The sequence below is a fragment of the Protomyctophum bolini genome, assembly GCF_963924005.1.
Source record: "Protomyctophum bolini genome assembly, chromosome: 8".
NCBI classification, from domain to species: domain Eukaryota; kingdom Metazoa; phylum Chordata; class Actinopteri; order Myctophiformes; family Myctophidae; genus Protomyctophum; species Protomyctophum bolini.
The window spans coordinates 7,419,833-7,433,338 of record NC_137869.1 but is presented as its reverse complement, the minus strand read 5'-3'; the positions used below and the strand labels follow the sequence as shown (position 1 = coordinate 7,433,338).

Sequence of the window (13,506 nt, the reverse complement as noted above, 5' to 3'; positions counted from 1 at the left end):
AAGATTACTATGAAAAGAAACTGTCAGTCCTGTCAGTCAGTCGGTCCGTCATTCCGTCCAACACGCTTTTCATTTTCACTTTACTTTATTTGTTTATTTGTATTTGGACAGGACAATGCATAATGGACGTAAATACACCCGATATAGCACAGTTGCTCATTTTCATCCACCACCATATATGGCCGTCAGATCCTCACACCTCAGGCTCTTGACGCGTCACCATATATATGGCCGTCAGTTCCTCACGCCTTGTGACACGCTCCATATATGGCTGTCTCAATCATGACACAGACCTCATCAAACCCTGGATAGCCATACATGGAGAAGACTGGATCATCACCTAGATCTGCATAATATGCAGATCTAGGTGATGATCCATAATATATTATATTATGGATCCGGCCAGCAACTCCAATCTCCATATATGGAGCTGACCTGTTCTGACATTCCATATGTTGATCCTGCCCCACCAGTTTTTCCTCTTCGATGTCTCCCTTTTGACTGATACCTGTGCATACAAACTCTCAGCCCAGCCCTACCTGCCGGGCAAACCCTGTACACTCAAAAGACACTGCCCACGCTGCCACCCTTTATAGATCTCCATATATGAAGCTGACCTGTTCTGACTGACATTCCATATGTAGATCTGACCTCATCAAACCCTTTACACTCAAGACACGCTCCATATATGGCCAGTATAGAATTAATTCCATGTGTGCGATTCCTCTATTAAAGATGTTTTTCATTTGTCTGATAAATTAGTGAGAAGTATCTGGTGAATTTCAGACAGCTGGTGGGTAAATGACTTGGTTTCATGCTCAAGTTGTGGGGATGACAAGAGAAAAACTGCTCTGTAAATAAATACTGGGACGTTGAGAAACCCTTTGTGGGGCCTCCACTAGTGCATCAGCTCAACCTCAGGGATATTTATAGATTCTATGGTCAGGCTTGTTGTTGTCCCCTCATTTGATTAGCCTGCCATTGTGTCTGGTCAGCCGCTAGTAAAGCCCTGTAGGAGAGGACTGCGAGGCAGCTGGTGGGCTTTGGTTGGACCACAGAATTAGCCGTGACGGTCATGCCGTGTTGCTGGGATGCATTCAGTAAACATGGGTTTGGGAAGGGGGGAGGAGGAACGTCATGGTGCTGACCAACAGTGGTTTGAGAAGGGGAGGAGGAACGTCATGGTGTTGACCAACAGTGGTTTGAGAAGGGGAGGAGGAACGTCATGGTGCTGACCAACAGTGGTTTGAGAAGGGGAGGAGGAACGTCATGGTGCTGACCAACAGTGGTTTCAGAAGGGGAGGAGGAACGTCATGGTGCTGACCAATGGCGTCGGTTTGAGAAGGGGAGGAGGAACGTCATGGTGCTGACCAACAGTGGTTTGAGAAGGGGAGGAGGAACGTCATGGTGCTGACCAACAGTGGTTTGAGAAGGGGAGGAGGAACGTCATGGTGCTGACCAACAGTGGTTTGAGAAGGGGAGGAGGAACGTCATGGTGCTGACCAACAGTGGTTTGAGAAGGGGAGGAGGAACGTCATGGTGCTGACCAACAGTGGTTTGAGAAGGGGAGGAGGAACGTCATGGTGCTGACCAACAGTGGTTTGAGAAGGGGAGGAGGAACGTCATGGTGCTGACCAACAGTGGTTTGAGAAGGGGAGGAGGAACGTCATGGTGCTGACCAACAGTGGTTTGAGAAGGGGAGGAGGAACGTCATGGTGCTGACCAACAGTGGTTTAAGAACGGGAGGAGGAAAGGCATGGTGCTGACCAACTTCGGGAGTGACACAATAGATAGCCAAATAGCACCCACTGATATGAAGGCTGAAGCTCCCCTCCCCCTGGTAAATCTGTCACGTAGTCACACGCGTATATTCTTTCTACGTCCGAGCATAGACTCGTCTCAGTAGACAAAGGTCTAGTGGTTTACGTTTAGAAACTTTAGATAGTGTAAGGTAAGAAATAGGGGTCTTGTCCTTTATGTCACTAGGACAATAAATACAATAGTGAATAGATTAGAGACCGTATCAGCATCACCAACATCAAATTATTGAGGACACATTCTGGGTTACACCTCACCTTTGTATTGTCCTGTATTCCGATCAGGACAAGTTTTTGTATAGTCCTTAATCACGGTTCCAGTAAAAAGGGATTTACAAGCCCACCTTTAACAAAGGAAACAAAACAACACTTCCCGAAAAGCAAAGAAAGAAACCTTGGAACGGTTACAGTTACTGTACTATTGTTCCCTCTCTGCATCCCTCTTTCTAGCCCCTCTCCAATTATTATCAGGCTTTCATATCATATCAGGTGTTTTAATGGAAATTGCTCTCAGGAACAGCTCAACTGATTTTGTCCTCATCGTGATGTCATCAATGTCACCCTACTTTGTATAATTCTTCCTCTTCTTCAGTCTTCAGTTCCAAATTTGCATTTCCACTTTGTTTACAATGTCCACCATTGTTGATTTTCCAAGCTGGCATGGAACGGAAACAAGCCTGGTTGTATCTAGCATCAGTATTATAATGACTCAAATATTAAATAATCTGCATATCAGCACCCCCACCACCTCAGGACATTGTGGTACTGCAGCTAAAATGGCTTTCAAAGTCCAGAAAGAAATGACAAGGACTGGTTATATCAGAGTGGTGATTGAGGCTCAAACCACAATATGATATTAAATATTAAAAGCAGTTTTAAAATGCATGTTATTTGCGCTTTAAGGTTAGAGCCAACAGCATCTAATAGCCCACCTCTAAAACGGGTCATTCACAGCCTCTGAAATTCTTCAACAATGCAGCCCTCAGCACTGACCAATAACATAGCATTTAATGCAATGATTACAAACGCTGGTCTCCAGGACCCCTGGTAGTGCTGATTTCCGTCCCACCAGCATTCACCTGGTGCTGTTTTAAAGCAAGCCGTCTAATCATTAAGTACTATACTTAGTTTATTGTAAGACCTAGACTTGAAGAAAAGAAAAACAGCAGTAATATGTGTCCTGGGGCCGGAGTACAAAACCAGTACTTTGAACTATTGCACTTTAGTCCTTTCCAGTACCTTTAACCCAATAAAACAGGCATGATAGCAGGGTAGAGGTGTGTAAAGAGCTCTCAAAGATTGAGCAATTCCTTTGGTGTCGAGAGTAATTCCCTTCAAAGACAGCAGTTCAGCCGCCCCCACAGTGCATTTCACAACATAGCCTGCCCTGCATAAGATAACGCTAAATGGTTATTCACAAACCAAGGACTACAAATCAAGACAGATTAAAAATAAATGTATTTTATCACTTTCTATTATTTTTCTTCTTCCTGTTCATTAACTTGCAGAAAGGGGGTGGGTTAAAACAATGAGCCATGACCCCAATGGCAGCTGTCAATTCATGGAAGCATTTCTGAGGGAAAATAAATTGTCTTTATCACTTCCCGTCTGAATCATGGGGCATTATAGCTCTGCTTTGTTCCACCAGCACGGGTCCCGTCCTGCGGTAGATCACTGTGGCTATTGGCCTTGGGTTTCAATCTATTACTACCTGCCCTTTCTGTGGTCACAGGACAGAACAGGTTGCGATCTATGACCCGTCAAGCATTGTTTTACACAGTCTCACTCCTGGGTTCTCTCCAGGCAAAACAACTTAAAACATACAGGAAACATTCATTATCTATAACCCGGTGATATCATAATATTCATTATGAAAATATGCTGACGCAAAGACAGCTTTGATCGTTAAAGTGCAAGCGGTGATTTACGGCCTGAGATAAGCGGTTACAGGTCCGACCGACTGTGCCAATCACAGGAGTTAGTAAACACAAGTCAAAGGGAATAGTGCGGCTGCCTGTGTTGGAGCTAAATAAACACGAGTTCCTTCCACCACGGTGCGCGTTCAAACCGTCCTGCTAGTCTAAACACGAAACAGCCAATTCCAAGTTACAACCCACCTGCAAATGTGAAAAGAAATTCCAAAAAATTAATAATCCTGAGGACAGGCCTCAGCTGTAATGCAGTCACCTTCCTCCCACACTCAGTGGATCCGAATCCAGAATGAAATAAGTCCAAGATCCCCGGGTGTTTTGAGAGGGAGCACCAACTGTATATATATCAAACCTGTAAGGTGCTGGGATGACGTTACCATGCTACCAACAGCCTCTGCCCATCCAGGAGGAAAGGGGCGGAGTGGAGTTGACATGGATGAGGGGAGTGAGGGATGAGGGAAAAGGATGATATAATGTGCTGGACAAAAGGTGTGTGCTTGGTATCCGAGAGCTTACATACCAAGAGAGAGCCATGAGGGCTGAAGAGGTGGGACTGGGTGGGCTGAAGAGGTGGGACACACACACACACACACACACACACACTTAAGTCAAGCCACATGCTCTCGGATTAGTAGAGGCATTGCTCGACACCCTGGAAAAACCTGCTGATACCGTCAACCATGAGATTGTATGTATTGTAGAGTTGTTGTTTTTTTGTACTAAAGGTCATTACACACTGGCGAATTGGTGACGCGATATATTCGTGCGAATAATTCGCATTTAAAAAAAACCAATTGAAGTCCATGCAAGCTTCCACATCAGTGGCGAATGTGCGACCGTTTTCGCTCTTTATTTGTTCACTCTGGTGTCGTATTTTGCAGAGATTCGCAGGCGAACTGCAACATGCAATATTTAGCATTTTCAGATCGCTTATTCGCATCGCTAACTCGCCAGTGTGTAATGACCTTAAGAGGGATGCTTTATGGTGCTGAATGGCCCTTGGTGACGTAGGATCAGATGTGAAAAGGCTGCAATGACGTTGGGAAATTACCACACGCCAAATGCTGGGAAATGTTGGCTGTGGTAGTCAAGTTCATTTTCCTCCAAGAAAAGATCAATAAATAAATAAAATACATTCACATCACAAAATGACCAATAAAACTGAGCCTGTGTTGCTGGAAATGAAACACCATCGACTGCATAAAACAAAGAGCTCTTAATTTGAACTATAAGTGTGCAGATCTTTCTGCTCTAATTTACACGTGTGTTTTCTCTGCTAGAGTGACACTTGGTAGTTAACCAGCAACGTTAACCACAAAAGTATTCTGGTCAAACAATGTAAATCCCACCCCGCTGTAGCCGTTAAAACCATTTACAATCTTGCTGCCATGAATTTGTTTACTACCGCAGGCCAAATAATATTTTTTTTGCCAGAAACGGTCATCATACAAGCCTCATTCTTGACAACCCAGTGAACCCACGTTAAGCTAGAAACGCCACCTACATTCGATGAACAAAGGAGAAATGTCTCAAAACAGAGCACACTTACACTAATGGTCATTATGAGATATATATGTACCCTGCCAAGTCATGATACTGTGGCAACTGGCAAGAGACAATAATTATGGCAAAGTTGCCTGAATCCATAAACACATGAACCCTAGTGTCCCTATTCTGGGCATGTAATGACAGGCGAACATTCAGAGTAAAAATAGCCGATCTACAAGCTTACAAGTTACAACGTGTCACAATGTTTGTATTGACCATTTTCTGCAAGAGGTTTGTTGTAGGGCAAAAAGGAGGCAAGTGTAATACAACAAAGAATTATATACAGGCTTCAAACTTTAAATGGTTAAGAGTCTAAGAAGAGATACAGCCTCTCTCTCTCAGCATGTCATTCCAATTCCAGTCGATGTTCAGCCTTTGAACGTGCCCAGTTCAACTCCCCCTGTCAGGCAGCAATGGACTATTTGTATCTCAGGTTTGCGTTATCATGCAAAATTTCACAGTTGTTTCTATTTTCAACCAAAGCACTTCATCATGCTCCTAGTGATGGAGGGACGAAGGGGCAGCTGGTTTGTCTTGGCCTTGTTGGAGGTAAACCACCATGGGCACTGTTAACCCATTTTGGGCGGGAAGTGGGAACCCCTTTTGGTGTTAGCATTATGTTATGCTTTAGCATATTGAAAAATAGCAGATCTACAAGCTCATAGCATGCAACTGAGTGGCGCGCTACAAGCTTGTAGGTATTTTGTATGCTTGTATGCTATTTTTTTTTAATCGAAGAACCACTGACATAGAAACATAGCTTTTTCAGAAAACTGTCAGGACGTAGAAGACATTTTTAGAATCTGATCTCAGGTCAAAAGGGGTTAAGGCCCAGCTCTCTGTAGTGCGAATCAGGGGCTCTGGGGGTAAACAGTGCTAGGCAGCTCAAGGGACTTTCACCATGTCAGTACATTTCTCATCCCAGCTCTGGATCAACATTGGCCCATCTTCCATCACAGGCTGCTTGTCTTAGAGCTCACCTGTGAAAAGTACTCGGGCACCAGCTCAAAGGCCCGGGAAACATTGGCGCCGCACTTCTCAATCCCCACAACCTAGACCACCTCCAAAGTTCCAGCTTGAGAGGACACCGAGCTTTCTCTGGGAGAGAGGGTAAAGGTTTAGAGGTCAAAAGGGCAAGATCAATACCAGGGCTCTTGACCATGATAGTGAACCTTTTAACCTACTGCACGGGAGGGTGCTGGGGGACAATAAAGTGCAGACATGCCAAAGGAACTATAACAATAGAGAAACTCCACTGAGCTTGTGGCGTACAGGCGTACCCAAATGCCATTGTCTAACGCAGTCCATAGAAATGCACAAGGCAAAACTGTGATAAGAATAAAGTAACTGCGACAAGCACATGCTATACAGCTCTACGACACACGCTACTGAATGAACCAACCAAGATAACAAGCTGGAGATAGGTCTTAGCACAGCCATGCCATGCGAATCTCTTATGAACAAGAGGTAATTCCAATTTCCACAACACCACAGGTACAGGGCTTTAGCTTTTCGACCGCATGTCCGACTGTTTCCGCGTGTCGGTCCGTTGGTGGTGTGTCGGATAAGCGTGCGCACCCCCAACACCACTGGTCACAAAGAGACACAAGTATCCTTATTATCTTCTTAATATGACTTAGAGGAAAACCCATGAAATATGTCATTGTCATTGCTTGAGGGTTTTATAATGAGGTTTAGAATGAGACGTTTTCCTTGACCGATTGAGGGTCTAAGGGCCGATTCTCAAATGACGTCACATTGTAGGCTCTAAATGGGCGGAACCGACTTTTATTCGGCTCTAAAATAGGAGTATGAATCGGCCCTAAGAGGGCTGGGGTGCCAAATGTGGACCTGTAAAGACCTTTGTTACAGTAAAGGCCTATTCATGGTCTATAGTCCAGTTCAGGGTCGGCACGAGCGTATCACCAAAAACTGGAGTATGAATGAATAGGCCAGCAACAGTGATTAAGAGCTAGACAAATAAACCTGACTTGATTCCACGGCTAGGGTATCCCTGGTTTGTGAAATGTGAGGCCTGGATATTTCACTGATTGGGTCATCTCTCCAACTGGGCTGCAAGCCTTGAGGTTATCAGAGCTATGCTGCCTGGAACTCCCTCAATAAAATGACTCATTGTTCACATTAGGAAGCGGGGGTCAGACAATACATTATTTTATGAGGAAATGGTAGCCACAAGTAACTATGAACACGTTTGCATTAGAATGTGGGTATTATTGTGACCTTAGTCACAATTTCCTTCATCAAGTGTACTCTAGTCTAAGGTATATAGTTAAATGTTGAAAATGAGTGGTTTTCCCCTTAACCCATTTAGACCATGAAAACATTCACTTTGAAAGAATATATATTCAAAGATTTGCGCTACATTTTTACGATTTTTCAAAAATAGCAGACCTACAAGCTCATATGAGCTTGTAGATCTGCTATTTTTCAATAGCTAAATTATAACATAATGTTTAAAACACCAAAAGGGGTTCCCGGGTTAAAGTTATGTTATGTCCAACAGCAGAACCAAAACGTTTTGCTCTCATTTAAAGCTTCACTCATTAACTGTTATATCCAATTCTGACATGATATTCAACCTGGTTCCTCCGCACTAGGACATTTTATATAATTTTATATAATAGACCGTGCCTGCTTGCCCAGTGGAGAAATTGGATTTGAACCTTCAAGCAGTACCACTTCTCAACCAGTAGTGGCCAGGATATACATTTCTCAATAGAAGAGCAGGGAGACAAAATTCAGTCATCGCACTTCTGTTAGTATTGTTTATCCATGTACGACGGGAACCCCTTTGAGGTAGTTGTTGCCATATACAGTATATAGCAACATAAATAAAGGTAGGTCAGGATTTAAAAAGCCTTTTTAGAATCTGCCTTAAAGTCTAAATGGTTAACGCTTAACGTGTTCAATTCAACCACATTTCCCATGATGCCTTGCGGGTTGTGGGCAGTCCCAGTATACGTTTTCCTGTGTGTAGTTGATTTGAAAGGAAACTACAAGCGAAATAGCTGCGAACAGGAGTCAACGTGCAGCACTTCTCTTCTATGTGTTGGTACCCGGTCAAAGTTCAGATGATTTTTGTGGAACTAAAAGGCATACAGATAAGAGGATGACCTAAACTGTGGATGACACACTGAGAGGTGTGGCAATGTGGGGAGTTTTGTTGCATTAAATACAATGAGAAATCAGACAGAACTTGACATTTCATAAATAGGCACTCTATGAGGGAATTATTTGTGAGAAAGAGTCTTGAACTTGCAATAAACTATCTGCATGCTAAGGAGATGACCTTCTTACATCTACAAACTTGTAGATCAGCTATTTTTGGGGGACGACACAATGTACAAGAACATATAATAAAGCTTTTGGTTTTCATATAAACAATGAAACCAAGCTAGAGGATGAATACATACCCAGCATTCCATTGTGATCATACTTTCTGTTGTGACTCATTCATTACACTGACTGTGAATGAGCTAGATGAACACACAGAGCAATAAGTTACCATCTATCTATCCTATCCCGTCAGTCAGTGAACTTTGTCCCTGATGGACCTGGAAGATTTAATATTAAAGCTGGTATTTAACATTAACTATTGGTAATATATCCGAGGGGAGAAACAAAACCAAGGACACAGGATTGAAACAAGAGATTAAATAAGCAAAATTCAAAATACTTTCTGTCTAAATATGTTATGCATTGGTGTGTGTGTGTGTGTGTGTGTGTGTGTGTGTGTGTGTGTGTGTGTGTGTGTGTGTGTGTGTGTAAAAAGGTCAGTACTGTTGTATTTTGAGTTTGAAAGAAATGCTGTAGAATTGGGTCCCTAGTTACTTAGTTATGAATATCTTAAATACAGGCAAACCAGGCAAAAGCAAGAGAATTTAAGGAAAGCGTAGTTAAATGTGTAGTAAACAAATGCTTGGCTATGAAGTATATGAACACGGTAACATAAAGTCCCTCAACTCCTTCACAGTCTTATTGTCCCACCTCGCTTCAGATGAGCCGCATGAGATTCAAAAAAACAAATCCAATCATAAACAGTGATTAAATCTAAAGAAAATGATTTCCTAAAAAGGTCACTTGGCTCTTAATTAACAGAGCTAAACGCATATATCTATGCTACGTCCGAGCATAGACATGGTAAAGCCCTGCCTGCCTCTGATTGGCCTACCGACACTGCCCGGCCTTACCAGAGTTTCCTCCGAGGTGGAGGATGTACATACAGTAAGTACATGCTGGATACTGAATACTGAATGGTCTGCTGCGTGAGGTTGCTCCGTGGTGGGAAATAAATAAATACAAGTACGATATATAATACAAGAGAATGACAGCTTGGCGCGTGCGACACTAACTTTTATTTTTCTAGAAGTGGCAAACTAATATTGTGTATGCCGTTTAATTTATTTGTATACATGTGTACACTTGAAACATTTTATTGTACTGTAAAAAAGGTCTCTTTTCCCTTGATCTTTATCTTTTTTTAGTATAGTTTACTATAATTAGATTACACGATAATCAACACTAACACTTTCATTTAGAACACAACCAAATCAAATCACACAATGCACGCGTTCAATCAATCATTCAATCAAAGCAGACGACAAACAATATTAGTTTGCCTCTTCTACAAAAATAAAACTTAAACAATTTACTGTCGCGTGTGCCAAGCTGCCATTCTCTTGCACATTATTTCCCACCGCGGAGTAACCTAGCGTCTCGGAGGACAGTCTGGCGAGACCATGGGGGCTAGACGGGCAGTGTCGGTAGGCCAATCAGAGGCAGGCGGGGCATTACCATGTCTATGCTCGGACGTAGAATAGATATACGCGAGCTAAACATGTGTTATACTCTGTTAGAAATATAGCCAATGGGATCCAGAGGAGAGCAACTTGGGTTGGGGATGCAAATTATTGGGAAAAGTAGTATAAAGTAGAAGTCAGAAAGAATGGCATCAACTTTTATAAAGCGATTTTATAAAGAAATGTGCATTTTTTAAAATATTGATTGGAGCACATGATCTAGTAAAATGATATGTTCTATGATAAATGATAAAAGTAAACGGGGGCGTGACTCAATATGAAGGGTTAAATGAGGAATAAAATGAAATATGTATCAAATACATCTATTCAAGAAAGATATCGTATGAAATGCAAGACAGCGTTTCTTATCTCTCAAAACAAGCTGCCCGTTTGTTAGACATGTCCTGAGATGGTGTAACAGAGTTAGCACAACTGAATGTCCTGTATCAAACTGCATGGAAGGAATTGGCTTAAAAAATGTGGCAAGATAAGTACACTAATTACAGTCACCGTCCTAAACCCACCCTCCACATGAACTTTAAGACCTGCACTTAGTTTGGTAGATGCCAGTGAAGGATAATAACTGCTCTGCTGTTCTCCGTCAGGTCAACTTGACAAACTTCCACCATGGATCGGAAGGAACGTCACATTAATAAATCGTTAAGTCCAAACTATAATGTACCTTTGTATGTGTTCAGGTTCTATCCTCCCAACTTTATTCACTGCCTGTTGAGTGTTGATATACAAATATTCAGAATGTTCAAAATATGTCAATCCACTTAGACCTGAGGACAAAAAGGGGACCGCATGTAATTCGGATGGAGCATTAATCCGACATGCAGACTAGCGTCGGCTCCCGTGCTTGCGGTTATGGTTAGGTTAGGGTTTTAGGTGGGTTGTCGGACCAATGACCAGTCTGAACAACGTACTGCACCCGTTGAAAAATAGCAGATCTGCTATGTATGTATGTGTGTGTGTGTGTGTGTGTGTGTATGTGTGTATATAAATAGTTTGAGCACCACTGAATATAGAAACATAGTTTTTTCATAAAACTGTCGGAATCTGGTCTCAGGTTGTGTGCCTCATACGTTTGTGCTTCCCAAACATCGACTGTTCCCAAAGCAAGTTTTCAACTCTGTTGATAGAACTTGTTGTCTGTCTGCCTGAGGCAGGTAAATAAAATGTAAGTAAAACGTTCGGGCAAGTGGAGTTTGCTTTCAAGCTGCCCGACGGGCAAGTGTGTCTGACTTTGAATGGGGAAGCAAATATATTAAATGTTATTGGTTATTCATGAAGAACAAATAATGTTACCCTCATTACAAGTAGCAGACTAGCAGCTGTGCTCATTCAGATTTTCAAAGAGACTGTCTCAACTCGGCAGTTATCAAATGGATGTTAACATTAATATGATTTTGGGCATGAAGTGGGCATGACGGTTTGACCTAGAACTTGACCTGTACTTGTCCAATGGGCGAGTGCCTCTGAGACAGTGACCTTAGTGTCAACCCGTTGTTTTTATTGTTGATAGGCTTTTAGACGGACAGACCCCCCCCCCCCCCCCCCCCCCACACACACACACACACACACACACACACATTTGAAATGTTTATGTCCACATAATGAGAAGTACAGGAATACCTTGTACAAAGGACATAAACACTGCCAGTGCAGTTTGACAATGGGAGAGCAGCCAGTTACAACGTGCACACACACACACACACACACACACACACACACACACACACACACGGTTTGATTCTCTCTACTGTCTCATGTTTACTGCTGTTGTTGCTATGACACCTGAATTTCCTTCCGGGATCAATAAAGCTTATATCATCAATAAAGAGTCTCATCTCATCTTAACTTGCTCGCTTGGCTACAGCTCATCTGACAGGTCATGACAGGCAAGAAGACCACCAGAGCGGAGGCAACAAATGCTTTAATTGTATAGGAAAGCAGAACATGGACACCCAGAACTGAACCAGTCCAGGACTGAACGAGGCAAGACAAGAGCTCGTAGAGGATCCCCATCATAGATATATCACATCTAATCCTCCCCATCAGCTGAGCTAGCTAGCCAACACTTGGATTTATACTCGACTGCGAGCAGTGTCGCGCACGGAAAATAGCCGATCTGCAAGCTCACAAGCAAAGCAGTCTCTTTAACGTCCAATCGGAGAAAACGGGGCTAAATCATACTCGGATGTGTTAATCAAAATGCACGTGTTGTTCACTAATCACCATATCTATATTGGCCACGATGCGATGCGACTGAAAGACGCTGAGGGTCCTTCCAGTTCCACCACAACAACAGTAGCTATAGTCTCTCTGCCGTCTCGTGCGTGGCTGAATGACAGCCTGTGTGTTGGCGCGAGCCATGTCGCTTTTCAGCCAGCCTAGAGTAACAACAAATGAAGGATTCGACCATGATGTCACAAGTTAAAGCAGAAGCAGAAGTGCTGCAGACTCGTGGGGGCTCACTTTAAAGTAACTGTCAATTAAATGTATTAATACATCAATGACGTGCCCCCAGCCGAACGTCTCTTTTCAGTTGACAATTTGACAAGACGCATATAGGTTCATCGTCAAATCAAATAGTTCATGTCAGGTAAAAGTAAAGGGCTACACACACTTCCCATGGTGCGTAACGTCACACTACTATCCTTGGTGACATTGTCCCAGGCTTTAGCATGTTAGCCGTATAGCAGAGCAACTGACACATGGGTGATGTGGACATAAAATAACAGACACTCACCCAGAACCACCTGGACGCGGTGAAGATCACCTACGAGTCATACTGAGACGAAGGGCGGCTGTTATCTGGAGCGAAGCGTCGTTGTGGGGAAAGAGGCGGACAAGATGATGTTATCTTAATGTGGTGGTCGCCACACACAGGGAAGCAGCGGGGACTCGGAGGAAGGTGTTCTGTGTTGATGACAGTCAGCAACAGCGAATGAGTCGTGGAAGCGCTGCTGAACTGCCCTGAACTGGCTCTGGCACACGGCAGTCCTCCACCCCATAGTCCGGGGGGACCGCTGCGCTGTGGTTGGCTGGCTGCTTGTTCATCAGCGGTGACGCGACGCCACAATCTACACTCAACACTAGAGACAGCGTGTCTGTTTCAGAGCAATCTGGAAACATGCAAGTCTGTTTGAGAGATTAGATTTGAAAAAATACACCGTTTAACTGTATATCAACGAGTTTATAAAACATTTTTAGACATACGGGAACATTTGTTCGGACATATCTGACTGAGATTGAAAACGAAGAGCTGCGCAGCCTGCGCTAATGAATGGTTTTAACAACGAATAGGCCTACAGAAAAGCTCTTTTATGAAGTGGCACAGATTCGAACGCGGAGGGATTCCCCTTGGCTCTCAGGGGCCCTTTG

The 13,506-nt window shown here is 43.2% G+C and overlaps 1 protein-coding gene across 3 annotated transcripts in view; it reads right to left on the bottom strand.

The window, feature by feature from the left end:
• Positions 1 to 13,070, bottom strand: part of atp13a3 (ATPase 13A3) — a 68,674-nt gene extending 55,604 nt beyond the window's left edge. For all 3 annotated transcript variants that reach the window (XR_013964539.1, XM_080770943.1, XM_080770944.1), the window contains exon 1: positions 12,872 to 13,070. The gene's annotated coding sequence lies outside the window, so the exon portion shown is untranslated. The remainder of the gene's footprint in view (positions 1 to 12,871) is intronic.
• Positions 13,071 to 13,506: the final 436 nt, after the last annotated feature.